We start from the raw sequence: 16,541 nt of genomic DNA on the forward strand, positions 1-16,541 counted from the left end.
CTACGTTTATTGAAGGACAATTAAAAGCGTTTCTGCAAAATGTAAGTCCGACCTTGATATTTTTCTTGGAGAAAAAAATATGTTGGTGCCCTTCTTTAAAACAGGCCCGCCTCCTTCGCTTCACTGTGCAAATGCACTGACGGCTACCTGCTGCCATTCCTAAGCAAGCTCTGCACTAATGTTGAACCAATCCTGTAGCTGAAGTCTCTTTAGAACACTGCCCTGGCACTTGATGGACTTTATTGGGCTGCCCAAAGCCTTTCACACAACAATTAAATGTCTCTCTTTGAAGTTCTTGATAATCTGATAATTCGTTGATTTAAAAGGAATCTGTCAACAGGCTTTTGCAACCTCATCTGAGAGCATCAGCAAAAATGACCACAAACACAGCATCATTATCTACATAAAATGTGACTGATGATATGCCAGACTAAATACCTGCATGGTTCAGTACATATGAAAATGTAATCTTATAGGAACATTTTTACACAAGAACCAAAATGTAGACAAAACAATGAAAAAGAAAATACATTTTTATTAATCTTGGACAAAACAAAAAAGATAAAAACCACGAGCATTAAAAAGTGGGAAACCATAAGGTGGCGCCACTGTCCCATAGGTCATGATTGCAGTTGTTGAAATATATGCAGTCTAAGGCTACTTTCACACTTCCATCGGTACAGGCCCGTCGCAATGTGTCGGGCCGACGGACGTTGTGAAATAACTGCAAGACGTGGGCAGCGGATGCAGTTTTTCACCGCATCCGCTGCCCATTCTGCAGTCCGGGGAGGAGGGGGTGGAGTTTCGGCCGCGCAGTCGAAAATGGCGGACATGTCGCACAAAAAAGTTACATGTAGCGTTTTTTGTGCGTCGCGTCCGCCAAAACACGACGGATCCATCGCACGACGGATGAGACGTGTGCCCATCCGTCGCGATCTGTCGCTAATACAAGTGTATGGGCAACAAACACATCCTGCAAGCACATTTGCAGGATCCGTTTTTTGCCCATAACGATGGATTGCGACGGAGGACAAAAGACGGAAGTGTGAAAGTAGCCTTAACAGTGTTTTTTTCCCCACAAACCACCTTACTAACACAATGTTAACCCTTTCATGACATGCACCGTACTAGTCCACCCTCGGTTATTAACCCGTTAAATGCTGCTGTCAAACGCTTACAGCAGTATTTAGCATGCATTTCCAATCACGTCGGAAATCCACCCATCGGTGACCCCGTCAGGTGATCGCGGGTCACCGATGGGTTGGCATGACAACCAGAGGTCTCCTGGAGACCTCTATGGTTGTCACTGCTGGATTGCTATGAGTGCCGCGTGGTGGTCAGCGCTCATAGCAAGTGAATAATTCTACTAAATAGAGGCGATCTGATCATCGCCTGTATGTAGCAGAGCCAATCGGGTTGTTGCAGCTTCTAGTCTCCCATGGAGACTATTAACCCCTTCACCCCGAAGCCTGTTTTCACCTAAGTGACAGGGCCAATTTTAACAATTCTGACCACTGTCCCTTTATGAGGTTATAACTCTGAAACGCTTCAATGGATCCTGGCGATTCTGACATTGTTTTCTCGTGACATATTGTACTTCATGATAGTGGTAAAATTTATTTGATATTACCTTTGTTTATTTGTGAAAAAAATGGAAATTTGGCAAAAATTTTGAAAATTTTGCAATTTTTAAACTTTGAATTTTTATACCCTTGCATTAGAGACTCATATCGCACAAATTAGTTAATAAATAACATTTCCCACATGTCTACTTTACATCAGCAACATTTTGGAACCAATTTTTTTTTCGTTAGGGAGTTATAAGGGTTAAAAGTTAAACAGCGATTTCTCATTTTTTCATCAACTTTTATAAAACCATTTTTTGTAGGGACCACATCATATTTGAAGTCACTTTGAGAGGCTTATAGGATTTAAAATACCCAAAAGTGACACCATTCTAAAAACTACACCCCCCGAGGTACTCAAAACCACATTCAAGAAGTTTATTAACCCTTCAGGTGCTTCACAGGAATTAACGGAATGTGGAAGGAAAAAAATAACATTTAACTTTTTTTTCCACATAATGATCTTTTAGCAACATTTTTTTTATTTTCACAAGGGTAAAAGAAGAAAATGGACCACGAAAGTTGTTGTGCAATTCCTTCTGAATACACTGATACCCCATATGTGGGAGAAAACCACTGTCTGGGTGCACGGCAGGGCTCGGAAGGGAAGGAGCGCCTTTTGACTATTTCAAACCAAAATTGGCTGGAATTGAGATCGGACACCATGTCCCGTTTGGAGAGCCCCTGATGTACCTAAACAGTGGAAAACCGCCACAAGTGACCCCATTTTGGAAACTAGACCCTTCAAGGAACTTATCTAGCTATGTGGTGAGCACATTGAACCCCCAGGTGCTTCACAAAAGTTTAGAACGTGGAGGCGTAAAAATAAAAATTCACATTTTTCCCCCAAAAATGATCTTTTAACAACAATTTTTTTATCTTCACAATTGTAAAAGGAGAAAATGGACCACTAAAGTTGTTGACCAATTTATCCTGAATACACTGATACCCCATATGTGGGGGAAAACCACTGCTTGGGCACACGGCAGGGCTCGGAAGGGAAGGAGCGCCATTTGACTTTTACAAACCAAAATTGGCTGGAATTGAGATTGGACACCATGTCCCGTTTGGAGAGCCACTGATGTGCCTAAACAGTGGAAAACCGCCACAAGTGACCCCATTTTGGAAACTAGACCCTTCAAGGAACTTATCTAGCTATGTGGTGAGCACATTGAACCCCCAGGTGCTTCACAAAAGTTTAGAACGTGGAGGCGTAAAAATAAAAATTCACATTTTTCCCCCAAAAATGATCTTTTAACAACAATTTTTTTATCTTCACAAGTGTAAAAGGAGAAAATGGACCACTAAAGTTGTTGACCAATTTATCCTGAATACACTGATACCCCATATGTGGGGGAAAACCACTGCTTGGGCACACGGCAGGGCTCGGAAGGGAAGGAGCGCCATTTGACTTTTACAAACCAAAATTGGCTGGAATTGAGATTGGACACCATGTCCCGTTTGGAGAGCCACTGATGTGCCTAAACAGTGGAAAACCGCCACAAGTGACCCCATTTTGGAAACTAGACCCTTCAAGGAACTTATCTAGCTATGTGGTGAGCACATTGAATCCCCAGGTGCTTCACAAAAGTTTAGAACGTGGAGGCGTAAAAATAAAAATTCACATTTTTCCCCCAAAAATGATCTTTTAACAACAATTTTTTTATCTTCACAAGTGTAAAAGGAGAAAATGGACCACTAAAGTTGTTGACCAATTTATCCTGAATACACTAATACCCCATATGTGGGGGAAAACCACTGTTTGGGCACACGGCAGGGCTCGGAAGGGAAGGAGCGCCATTTGACTTTTACAAACCAAAATTGGCTGGAATTGAGATTGGACACCATGTCCCGTTTGGAGAGCCCCTGATGTGCCTAAACAGTGGAAAACCACCACAAGTGACCCCATTTTGGAAACTAGACCCTTCAAGGAACTTATCTAGCTATGTGGTGAGCACATTGAACCCCCAGGTGCTTCACAAAAGTTTAGAACGTAGAGGCGTAAAAATAAAAATTCACATTTTTTTCCCAAAAATGATCTTTTAACAACAATTTTTTTATCTTCACAAGTGTAAAAGGAGAAAATGGACCACTAAAGTTGTTGACCAATTTATCCTGAATACACTGATACCCCATATGTGGGGAAAAACCACTGTTTGTGCGCATGGCAGAGCTCGGAAGGGAAGGAGCACCATTTGGAATGCAGACTTAGATGGATTGGTCTGCAGGCGTCACGTTGCATTTGCAGAGCCCCTGATGTGCCTAAACAGTGGAAAACCGCCACAAGTGACCCCATTTTGAAAACTGGACCTCCCAAGGAATTTATTTAGATATGTGGTGAGCACCGTAAACCTCCAAGTGCCTCACTCCACAAGTGACCCCATTTTGAAAACTGGACCTCCCAAGGAATTTATTTAGATATGTGGTGAGCACCGTAAACCTCCAAGTGCCTCACTCCACAAGTGACCCCATTTTGAAAACTGGACCTCCCAAGGAATTTATTTAGATATGTGGTGAGCACCGTAAACCTCCAAGTGCCTCACTCCACAAGTGACACCATTTTAAAAACTGGACCTCCCAAGGAATTTATTTAGATATGTGGTGAGCACCGTAAACCTCCAAGTGCCTCACTCCACAAGTGACCCTATTTTTAAAACTGGACCTCCCAAGGAATTTATTTAGATATGTGGTGAGCACCGTAAACCTCCAAGTGCCTCACTCCACAAGTGACCCTATTTTTAAAACTGGACCTCCCAAGGAATTTATTTAGATATGTGGTGAGCACCGTAAACCTCCAAGTGCCTCACTCCACAAGTGACCCTATTTTTAAAACTGGACCTCCCAAGGAATTTATTTAGATATGTGGTGAGCACCGTAAACCTGCAAGTGCCTCACTCCACAAGTGACCCCATGTTGGAAACTACACAGTGTGTTGTGTCAACAGGGTATAAACTAATTTTTATTAATTTGTGGACGTGTGGTATGCTTTGAAGCAATCCTTAATGCAAAGGCCAGGTTTCTCAGGGCAGGTTTCACAATGGTAAATTGTGTCCTTTCGGATTCCCCTCTTGGAACATACTCTGCACCGTTTTTGTGATCGTCCTGTCCTCGCTGTTTGGGGAACCTGTCCTGGGAAATGTTGACCTTGGACAATACGGGCACTATCAGATTCAGAAGTACTGGGACCCTCACCTCCCTGAGTGCCAAACATTAGGGCCTTGATGACTACCTCCTGAAACTGAAGGAAGGTCCCCGTATTGCCTGCAGATCGGGACAGCACAAAAGCATTGTACAGTGCCGTCTGTACAATGTGCACGGCCAATTTTTTGTACCATACGTAAGCTTTTCGCATGGCACTGTATGGTTGGAGAACCTGATCTGAGAGATCCACACCCCCCATGTACCGATTGTAATCCAGGATACAATCTGGCTTTGGGACTTGTGTTGTGGTCCCACGAACAGTGACAAGGGTGCTGTTGTCACGGTGTATGGTGGTCAGGATAAGGACATCCCTTTTGTCCTTATACTTGACCACCAGCATGTTGTCGCTGCATTTGGCTCTGCTTTCCCCTTTTCTTAGCGTTTGCCCAATTAGCGGCTTAGGGAGGCCTCGCTGATTTTTTCGCACGGTGCCACATGCAGCTGTACCTCTGGCAGAGAGGGCCATGAAGAGTGGGATGCTGGTGTAAAAGTTGTCAATGTAGAGGTGATAACCCTTATCCAGCAGTGGGTGCAGCAATTCCCACACAATTTTCCCACTCACCCCCAGGATGGGGGGGCATTCAGGGGGGTTAATCTGGGTGTCCTTACCCTCGTAGACCCTAAATCTGTGGGTGTACCCTGAGGTACTCTCGCACAGTTTGTACAACTTTATTCCGTACCTGGACCTCTTACTGGGCAGGTACTGTCGGAATTTTAGCCTCCCTTTGAAATGAACGAGAGATTCATCAATAGCGATGTCCCTCTGGGGTGTGTACGCCTCAGCAAATTTTCTGCTGAAGTGTTCAACCACTGGACGAATTTTATATAGACGATCAAAGTTTGGATCGTCTCGGGGAGGACACTGCGCATTATCACTGAAATGCAAAAATTTTTGGATCGCGTCAAATCGTGTCCTTTTCATGGCCATGCGGAATACCGGTGTACTGTAGAGAATGTCAGTACTCCAGTATTGCCGAAGCTTTGGCTTTTTGATTAGGCCCATATGCAGCACAATTCCCCAAAATGTCATCATCTCTGCTGCATTTAAGGGGGTCCATCTGGCATAAAATGACGTGGGATTTTGGGTGAAAAATTGTTGGGCATACAGGTTCGTCTGGGCCACCATAATATTTATTATTTCATCATTGAAAAAGAATTTGAAGAAATCAATTTCAGTGAGGCCAGTCGTGTCAAACTGGATTCCTGAGCTGCTGCTGAAATCCGGAATGACGGGCTGAAAATTTTCCGGGGGTGCAATCCATACGGGATCGATTGCTGCAGGAGTTGCCTGGGTCCTACGGCGCCTTATTAGGGGTCTTTCCTCACCAGATGAGGAGGAGGATGAGGAGGAGGAGGAGGAGGAACGTGGGATCTTCCTCACTGGCTGAATCTGTGTCGGACGCAAGGATGGCGTAAGCCTCCTCTGGTGAATAGCGCCTTGTTGACGAATGGGCCATTTTTTTTTTCCCAAACGCACTAAAAATTAGACGACGCAACTAATTATTCTTTTTACAAAAGAAAAGCGAACGCCACTAACAGTGTGACGTACGCTCCCCTAATGCACTAGAGATTATCCGGCGATAGCAGATTTTTTTTATGCACAAGACGCTACCTCCCTACCTATAAAACTCAGTACGATTTTTTTTTTCTAAAAGATGATCGGTCGTCACTAACGCTGTGACGCCGGCTACACTAACACGCTACCACTAAACTACTCTGTACAATTTTTTTTTTTCTCTAAAAAAAAAAAAAAGACCGGTCGTCACGAACGCTGTGACACCAGCTAATCTACGTCTAAGACTACACTGTACTAACTACTATTATATTTTTGTAAAAGAAAAAAAAAAAAAAATCGGACGTCGCTTAGACTGCGAAGTCCGTTACACTAACTAGCTAAAAAATAAAAGTCCTGTGGCGCAGTCTCTGATCAGCAGCGATACTGATCAGAGCGCTGCGGACACAGGAAGAGCACGAATGCTCTGCGCGGGACGCCGCGCACAGGAAAAAAAGCGCAAAAAAGTGCGCAAAAATTGAATTGGAGGGGGGGTACTTGAACAGGGATGGAGGGACGTCACCAAACACTGACGCCGGCTACGCTACCTTGTTACGTCTAAAACTACACTGTACTAACTACAATTTTTTTTCTAAAAAAAAAAAACGGACGTCGCTTAGACTGCAATGTCCGCTACACTAACTAACTAAAAAAAAAAAAAAGTCCTGTGGCGCAGTCTCTGATCAGCAGCGATACTGATCAGAGCGCTGCGGACACAGGAAGAGCACGAATGCTCTGCGCGGGACGCCGCGCACAGGAAAAAAAGCGCAAAAAAGTGCGCAAAAATTTCAATTGGAGGGTGGGGGAGGGAGGGGGTACTGGAACAGGGATGGGGGGATGGGAAAGGGGTGGGGGAGGTGCTGCTGCTGCTGTGATCACAGGAGTCACACAGCAGGCAGATGGCAGCAGAGAGCACACAGCACTGGAGCACAAGCTGGAGCACAAGCTGGAGGCAGGAGATCGCAGGGACGATCGCACTGGCCACCAATGGATTATTTGACTAAGGTGACAGAGGGGCTTAGACCACCGCTCTGCACGCCAAATCTGAGAGAATGATGGCGTGCAGGGCGGTGATCGGTATTTTAAATTAACCCCTTTGGCGCTGATTGGCTAGAAGCTATTGTTCAGCCAATCAGCGCCATAGGGGTTAATCAGGTGAGGTGACGTGGTGATCACCCCACCTACTGTGACGGCTGTGATTGGTGCGACGTCACACAGCATCAATCACAGCCTGTCACATGCTTTTTTTTTTTTTTTTTTAAACTTTATTGTCAAATCGCTGTGATTGGCTGGTCAGAATTGACCAGCCAATCACAGCGATCGCTGATGCTGGGGGGGGCGGTGCAGGCACTCGGGGCTGCGTGCACGGATGGTCTGCTGTCAGGGACAGCAGACACCGGAACCCGATCACCGCGCCACTTAACCCCTCTGTGACCTTAGACGTACTATCCCGTCGAGGTGCCCTGGGCTTATCTGACCCTGGACGGGATAGTACGTCATAGCCGATCGGCCGCGCTCACGGGGGGAGCGCGGCCGATCGCGGCCGGGTGTCAGCTGCTTATCGCAGCTGACATCCGGCACTATGTGCCAGGAGCGGTCACGGACCGCCCCCGGCACATTAACCCCTGGCACACCGCGATCAAAGATGATCGCGATGTGCCGGCGGTGCAGGGAAGCACCGCGCAGGGAGGGGGCTCCCTGCGGGCTTCCCTGAGACCCCCGGAGCAACGCGATGTGATCGCGTTGCTGCGAGGGTCTCACCTCCCTCCCTGCTCCCTCCAGCCCCGGATCCAAGATGGCCGCGGATCCGGGTCCTGCAGGGAGGGAGGTGGCTTCACAGAGCCTGCTCAGAACAGGCACTGTGAAGGCTGCAGCGCTGCATGTCAGATCAGTGATCTGACAGAGTGCTGTGCAAACTGTCAGATCACTGATCTGTGATGTCCCCCCCTGGGACAAAGTAAAAAAGTAAAAAAATTTTTTTCCAAATGTGTAAAAAAAATAAAAAAAAATATTCCAAAATAATGAAAAAAAAAAAAAATATTATTCCCATAAATACATTTCTTCATCTAAATAATAATAAAAAAACAATAAAAGTACACATATTTAGTATCGCCACGTCCGTAACGATCCGACCTATAAAACTGTCCCACTAGTTAACCCCTTCAGTAAACACCGTAAGAAAAAAAAAAAAAAAAGAGGCAAAAAACAACGCTTTATTATCATACCGCCGAACAAAAAGTGGAATAACACGCGATCAAAAGGACAGATATAAATAACCATGGTACCGCTGAAAGCGTCATATTGTCCCGCAAAAAAAGAGCCGCCATACAGCATCATCAGCAAAAAAATAAAAAAGTTATAGTCCTGAGAATAAAGCGATGCAAAAATAATTATTTTTTCTGTAAAATAGTTTTTATCGTATAAAAGCGCCAAACCATAAAAAAATGATATAAATGAGGTATCGCTGTAATCGTACTGACCCGAAGAATAAAACTGATTTATCAATTTTACCAAACGCGGAACGGTATAAACGCCTCCCCCAATAGAAATTCATGAATAGCTGGCTTTTGGTCATTCTTCCTCACAAAAATCGGAATAAAAAGCGATCAAAAAATGTCACGTACCCAAAAATGTTTTCAATAAAAACGTCAACTCGTCCCGCAAAAAACAAGACCTCACATGACTCTGTGGACCAAAATATGGAAAAATTATAGCTCTCAAAATGTGGTATTGCAAAAAATATTTTTTGCAATAAAAAGGGTCTTTCAGTGTGTGACGGCTGCCAATCATAAAAATCCGCTAAAAAACTCGCTATAAAAGTAAATCAAACCCCCCTTCATCACCCCCTTAGTTAGGGAAAAATAAAAAAAAATGTATTTATTTCCATTTTCCCATTAGGGCTAGGGTTAGGGCTAGGGTTAGGGCTAGAGTTAGGGCTAGGGTTAGGGTTAGGGTTGGGGCTACAGTTAGGGTTGGGGCTAAAGTTAGGGTTAGGGTTTAGATTACATTTACAGTTGGGAATAGGGTTGGGATTAGGGTTAGGGGTGTGTCAGGGTTAGAGGTGTGGTTAGGGTTACCGTTGGAATTAGGGTTAGGGGTGTGTTTAGGATTAGGGTTTCAGTTATAATTGGGGGGTTTCCACTGTTTCGGCACATCAGGGGCTCTCCAAACACGACATGGCGTCCGATCTCAATTCCAGCCAATTCTGCGTTGAAAAAGTAAAACAGAGCTCCTTCCCTTTGTGCCCAAACAGGGGTTTACCCCAATATATGGGGTATCAGCGTACTCAGGACAAATTGGACAACAACTTTTGTGGACCAATTTCTCCTGTTACCCTTGGGAAAATACAAAACTGGGGGCTAAAAAATAATTTTTGTGGGAAAACAAAAAGATTTTTTATTTTCACGGCTCTGCGTTATAAACTGTAGTGAAACACTTGGGGGTTCAAAGTTCTCACAACACATCTAGATAAGTTCATTGAGGGGTCTAGTTTCCAATATGGGGTCACTTGTGGGGGGTTTCTACTGTTTAGGTACATTAGGGGCTCTGCAAACGCAATGTGACGCCTGCAGACCAATCCATCTAAGTCTGCATTCCAAATGATGCTCCTTCCCTTCCGAGCCCTCCCATGCGCCCAAACGGTGGTTCCCCCCCACATATCGGGTATCAGCGTACTCAGGACAAATTGGACAACAACATTTAGGGTCCAATTTCTCCTGCTAACCTTGGAAAAATACAAAACTGGGGGCTAAAATATAATTTGTGTGGAAAAAAAAATATTTTTTATTTGCATGGCTCTGCGTTATAAACTGTAGTGAAATACTTGGGGGTTCAAAGCTCTCACAACACATCAAGATGAGTTCCTTAGGGGGTCTACTTTCCAAAATGGTGTCACTTGTGGGGGGTTTCTACTGTTTAGGTACATTAGGGGCTCTGCAAACGCAATGTGACGCCTGCAGACCATTCCATCTAAGTCTGCATTCCAAATGGCGCTCCTTCCCTTCCGAGCCCTCCCATGCGCCCAAACGGTGGTTCCCCCCCACATATGGGGTATCAGCGTACTCAGGACAAATTGGACAACAACTTTTGGGGTCCAATTTCTCCTGTTACCCTAGGGAAAATACAAAACTGGGGGCTAAAAAATAATTTTTGTGGGAAAAAAATTTTGTTTTATTTTTATGGCTCTGCATTATAAACTTCTGTGAAGCACTTGGTGGGTCAAAGTGCTCACCACACATCCAGATAAGTTCCTTAGGGGGTCTACTTTCCAAAATGGTGTCACTTGTGGGGGGTTTCAATGTTTAGGCACATCAGTGGCTCTCCAAACGCAACATGGCGTCCCATCTCAATTCCTGTCAATTTTGCATTGAAAAGTCAAATAGCGCTCCTTCCCTTCCGAGCTCTCCCATGCGCCCAAACAGTGGTTTACTGCCACATATGGGGTATCAGCGTACTCAGGACAAATTGGACAACAACTTTTTGGGTCCAATTTCTGCTGTTACCCTTGGTAAAATAAAACAAATTGGAGCTGAAGTAAATTTTTTGTGTAAAAAAGTTAAATGTTCATTTTTATTTAAACATTCCAAAAATTCCTATTAAACACCTGAAGGGTTAATAAACTTCTTGAATGTGGTTTTGAGCACCTTGAGGGGTGCAGTTTTTAGAATGGTGTCACACTTGGGCATTTTCTATCATATAGACCCCTCAAAATGACTTCAAATGAGACGTGGTCCCTAAAAAAAAATGGTGTTGTAAAAATGAGAAATTGCTGGTCAACTTTTAACCCTTATAACTCCCTAACAAAAAAAAAATTGGTTCCAAAATTATGCTGATGTAAAGGAGACATGTGGGAAATGTTACTTATTAAGTATTTTGTGTGACATATCTCTGTGATTTAATTGCATAAAAATTCAAAGTTTGAAAATTGCGAAATTTTCAAGATTTTCGCCAAATTTCCGTTTTTTTCACAAATAAACGCAGGTACTATCAAAGAAATTTTACCACTATCATGAAGTACAATATGTCACGAGAAAACAATGTCAGAATCACCAGGATCCGTTGAAGCGTTTCGGAGTTATAACCTCATAAAGGGACAGTGGTCAGAATTGTAAAAATTGGCCTGGTCATTGACGTGCAAACCACCCTTGGGGGTAAAGGGGTTAAATAAAAAAGAACCTATATATGTTTGGTTTCTGTGAACTCGTAATGACCTGGAGAATCATTATATAGTGTGAGCCCTTCGCGGGCAGGGTCCTCTCTCCTCCTGTGCCAGTCGTGACTTGTATTGTTTAAGATTACTGTACTTGTTTTTATTATGTATACCCCTCCTCACATGTAAAGCACCATGGAATAAATTGCGCTATAATAATAAAAATAATGGCAGGTCCGTTTTAGTATCTGGTGAACATGGTAAAATTTAAATCCAAAAAACCGTTGTGAAATTGCACTTGTTTTGCAATTTCACCGCACTTGGAATTTTTCCCGTTTTTGAGTACACTGTATAGTAAAACCAATGATGTCGTTCAAAAGTACAACTTGTCCCTCAGAAAACAAGCTCTCACATGGCCATAGTGACAGAAAAATAAAAAGTTATGGCTCTGGGAAGAAGGGGAGCGAAAAACCAATGCAAAAACGAAAAAGGGCTTAGTCTTAAAGAGGTTAACTAAGAATGAAAAAACAACCTCATTTGTAATCCCTTATGGAACAAATCCTCAGGAAGTAAACGCTAAACTAGATGTCTAGTCAGATTATACCAAGGAAACCTGAAATACAGAGTAAATGGATACCTGTTTAGGAAAATGAGGCACACCTAAGGACCGACGCACGTTTCGGATGTGTAGCCTTCTTCCGGAGTGACATGAGACTGACATGGGCAACTCTTTATATTATAGTGCAGCCAATCCCCATATGTGGACACACAAGGTTTCTAATCAATCATGCATACCTAATTCAGGGTCTAGGTGGAACTACCCTATGTGAATGTGAAATAAATACCGCCCATCTCTAGCTTACCACAATCAAGGGTGCTTGTTTTCTAATGTCTGCATGGCTCGGCAGAGTAAACTAATGACATCTGCCAAGGGGTGTGACCTCGTCTGGTTCCATATTGGAACACCCACCAATCAGCAGGGGTACATCCTGAGACTATATCAAGGGAGGTGGTCTGGTCACACAACCTGAAATAAACGCCCATGTAGGTCATGTGGACACAAGACTGATCACATGACCAGAGCCCCCCCCCCCCCTTTCGGTAGATACCCCTGGGATGCGCGCGGGGTACGCGCATGCGCACAGAATAACCATCAGAGGTAAGTATATACATGAAACCACTATTAGGAGAAAATTATATTCCGCATCAGTGACGAAGGAATGGTCTAAGGGATGGAAATGTGTATTTGTATATGTCCTCCCTGTGTACCTATACATAGCAGGGGGTATAAGGTTTGATGCAGGGTTTAAACCACATACACCATATGGATATTATAACTTGATTGTTACTTAACCCCTTAACGATCGCCCATACGCCTTTTAACGGCGGCAGTTAAGAGTACTTATTCCTCAGTGCCACTTTTTAACGGCGCTGAGAAATAAGTGGATAGACGACTCTATTACAATGATCAAAATAAAAAAAAATTGTAAATCAAATCCCCCTTTACCACCCCCTTAGTTAGGTACAAATGATAAAATAAAAAAATGTATTCCATTTTTCGTTTAGGGCAGGGTAGGGCTAGAGCTAGGTTTAGGGTTTGGACTACAGCTAGGGTTTGGACTACAGCTAGGGTTTGGGCTAGAGCTTAGGGCTAGGGGCTACAGTTAGGGTTATGACTAGGGTGAGGGGTGTGTTGGGGTTAGGATTGTGGTTAGGGTTGGAGTTAGAATTGGGAGGTTTCCACTGTTTAGGTACATCAGGGGGTCTCCAAACGCGACATGGCGCCCACCATTGATTCCAGCCAGTTTTGCTCCCTCCCTTCTGAGCCCTGCCATGCACCCAAACAGTGGCTTTCCCCCCACTTATGGGGTATCTGCGTCCTCAGGAGAAATTGCACAAGAAATTTTGTGGTTCATTTTCTCCTGATACCCTTGTGAAAATGAAAAAAAATTGGTTCCAAAGTAAATTTTTTGTGAACAAAGTAAAATGTTCATTTTTTTTCCTTCCACATTGCTTTAGTTCTCGTGAAGCACCTGAAGAGTTAATAACCACCTTGAATGTGAATAAATTTTGTTGGAAAAATAAGAATTCGCTGGTCAACTTTTAATCCTTATAACGTCCTAACAAAAAAAAAAAAAGTTTACAAATTTGTTCTGATGTAAAGTTCACATGCGGGAAATGTTGTTAACTATTTTGTGTGACAAAACACTCTGATTTAAGGGTACAAATATTTAAAGTTTGAAAATTGCAAATTTTTTTGCCAATTTTCCATTTTTTTCATAAATAAATGCAAGTTGTATTGAAGAAATTTTATCACTAATATGAAGTACATTATGTCACGAATAAACAATCTCCGAATCGGTGAGATACGTTGAAGTGTTCCAGAGCTGTAACCTCATGAAGTGACAGTGGTCAGAATTGTAAAAATTGGCTCGGTCATTAACCCCTTCATGACCCAGCCTATTTTGACCTTAAAGACCTTGCCGTTTTTTGCAATTCTGACCAGTGTCCCTTTATGAGGTAATAACTCAGGAACGCTTCAACGGATCCTAGCGGTTCTGAGATTGTTTTTTCGTGACATATTGGGCTTCATGTTAGTGGTAAATTTAGGTCAATAAATTCTGCGTTTATTTGTGATAAAAACGGAAATTTGGCGAAAAAATTTCGCAATTTTCACATTTTGAAATTTTATTCTGTTAAACCAGAGAGATATGTGACACAAAATAGTTAATAAATAACATTTCCCACATGTTTACTTTACATCAGCACAATTTTGGAAACAAAATTTTTTTTTGTTAGGAAGTTATAAGGGTTAAAATTTGACCAGCGATTTGTCATTTTTACAACGAAATTTACAAAACCATTTTTTTTAGGGACCACCTCACATTTGAAGTCAGTTTGAGGGGTCTATATGGCTGAAAATACCCAAAAGTGACACCATTCTAAAAACTGCACCCCTCAAGGTACTCAAAACCACATTCAAGAAGTTTATTATCCCTTCAGGTGCTTCACAGCAGCAGAAGCAACATGGAAGGAAAAAATGAACATTTAACTTTTTAGTCACAAAAATTATCTTTTAGCAACAATTTTTTTATTTTCCCAATGGTAAAAGGAGAAACTGAACCACGAAAGTTGTTGTCCAATTTGTCCTGAGTACGCTGATACCTCATATGTGGGGGTAAACCACTGTTTGGGCGCACGGCAGGGCTTGGAAGGGAAGGAGCGCCATTTGACTTTTTGAATCAAAAATTGGCTCCACTCTTTAGCGGACACCATGTCACGTTTGGAAAGCCCCCGTGTGCCTAAAAATTGGAGCTCCCCCACAAGTGACCCCATTTTGGAAACTAGACGCCCCAAGGAACTTATCTAGATGCATAGTGAGCACTTTGAACCCCCAGGTGCTTCACAAATTAATCCGTAAAAATGAAAAAGTACTTTTTTTTCACAAAAAAATTCTTTTAGCCTCAATTTTTTCATTTTCACATGGGCAACAGGATAAAATGGATCCTAAAATGTGTTGGGCAATTTCTCCGGAGTACGCCGATACCTCATATGTGGGGGTAAACCACTGTTTGGGCACATGGTAAGGCTCGGAAGGGAAGGAGCGCCATTTGACTTTTTGAATGAAAAATTATTTCCATCGTTGGCGGACACCATGTCACGTTTGGAGAGCTCCTGTGTGCCTAAACATTGGCGCTCCCCCACAAGTGACCCCATTTTGGAAACTAGACCCCCCAAGGAACTTATCTAGATGCATATTGAGCACTTTAAACCCCCAGGTGCTTCACAGAAGTTTATAACGCAGAGCCATGAAAATAAAAAATAATTTTTCTTTCCTCAAAAATGATTTTTTAGCCTGGAATTTCCTATTTTGCCAAGGATAATAGGAGAAATTGGACCCTAAATATTGTTGTCCAGTTTGTCCTGAGTACGCTGATACCCCATATGTGGGGGTAAACCACTGTTTGGGCGCACGGCAGGGCTCGGAAGGGATGGCACGCCATTTGGCTTTTTAAATGGAAAATTAGCTCCAATCATTAGCGGACACCATGTCACGTTTGGAGAGCCCCTGTGTGCCTCAACATTGGAGATCCCCCAGAAATGACCCTATTTTGGAAACTAGACCCCCAAAGGAACTAATCTAGATGTGTGGTGAGGACTTTGAACCCCCAAGTGCTTCACAGAAGTTTATAACGCAGAGCCACAAAAATAAAAAAAAAATAAATTATTTTCTCAAAAATGATCTTTTAGCCTGCAATTTTTTATTTTCCCAAGGGTAACAGGAGAAATTTGACCCCAAAAGTTGTTGTCCAGTTTCTCCTGAGTACGCTGATACCCCATATGTGGGGGTAAACCACTGTTTGGGCACATGCCGGGGCTCGGAAGTGAAGTAGTGACATTTTGAAATGCAGACTTTGATGGAATCCTCTGCGGGCGTCACGTTGCGTTTGCAGAGCCCCTGATGTGCCTAAACAGTAGAAACCCCCCACAAGTGACCCCATTTTGGAAACTAGACCCCGAAAGGAACTTATCTAGATGTGTGGTGAGCACTTTGAACCCCCAAGTGCTTCATAGAAGTTTATAATGCAGAGCCGTGAAAATAATAAATACGTTTTCTTTCCTCAAAAATAATTATTTAGCCCAGAATTTTTTATTTTCCCAAGGGTTACAGGAGAAATTGGACACCAAAAGTTGTTGTCCAGTTTCTCCTGAGTACGCTGATACCCCATGTGTGGGGGTAAACCACTGTTTGGGCACACGTCGGGGCTCAGAAGGGAAGTAGTGACTTTTGAAATGCAGACTTTGGGCGTCACATTGCGTTTGCAGAGCCCCTGGTGTGCCTGAACAGTAGAAACCCCCCACAAGTGACCCCATTTTAGAAACTAGACCCCCCAAGGAACTTATCTAGATATGTGGTGAGCACTTTGAACCCCCAAGTGCTTCACAGACGTTTACAACGCAGAGCCGTGAAAATAAAAAATCATTTTTCTTTCCTCAAAAATGATGTTTTAGC

The 16,541-nt window shown here is 43.1% G+C and overlaps 1 protein-coding gene across 2 annotated transcripts in view; it reads left to right on the plus strand.

Moving 5' to 3' along the window:
* PHIP (pleckstrin homology domain interacting protein) overlaps positions 1-16,541 on the plus strand; it is a 298,049-nt gene that overhangs the window by 236,847 nt on the left and 44,661 nt on the right. The window lies entirely within an intron of this gene.

The sequence above is a fragment of the Ranitomeya imitator genome, chromosome 5 (genome assembly GCF_032444005.1).
Source record: "Ranitomeya imitator isolate aRanImi1 chromosome 5, aRanImi1.pri, whole genome shotgun sequence".
Lineage (NCBI taxonomy): Eukaryota > Metazoa > Chordata > Amphibia > Anura > Dendrobatidae > Ranitomeya > Ranitomeya imitator.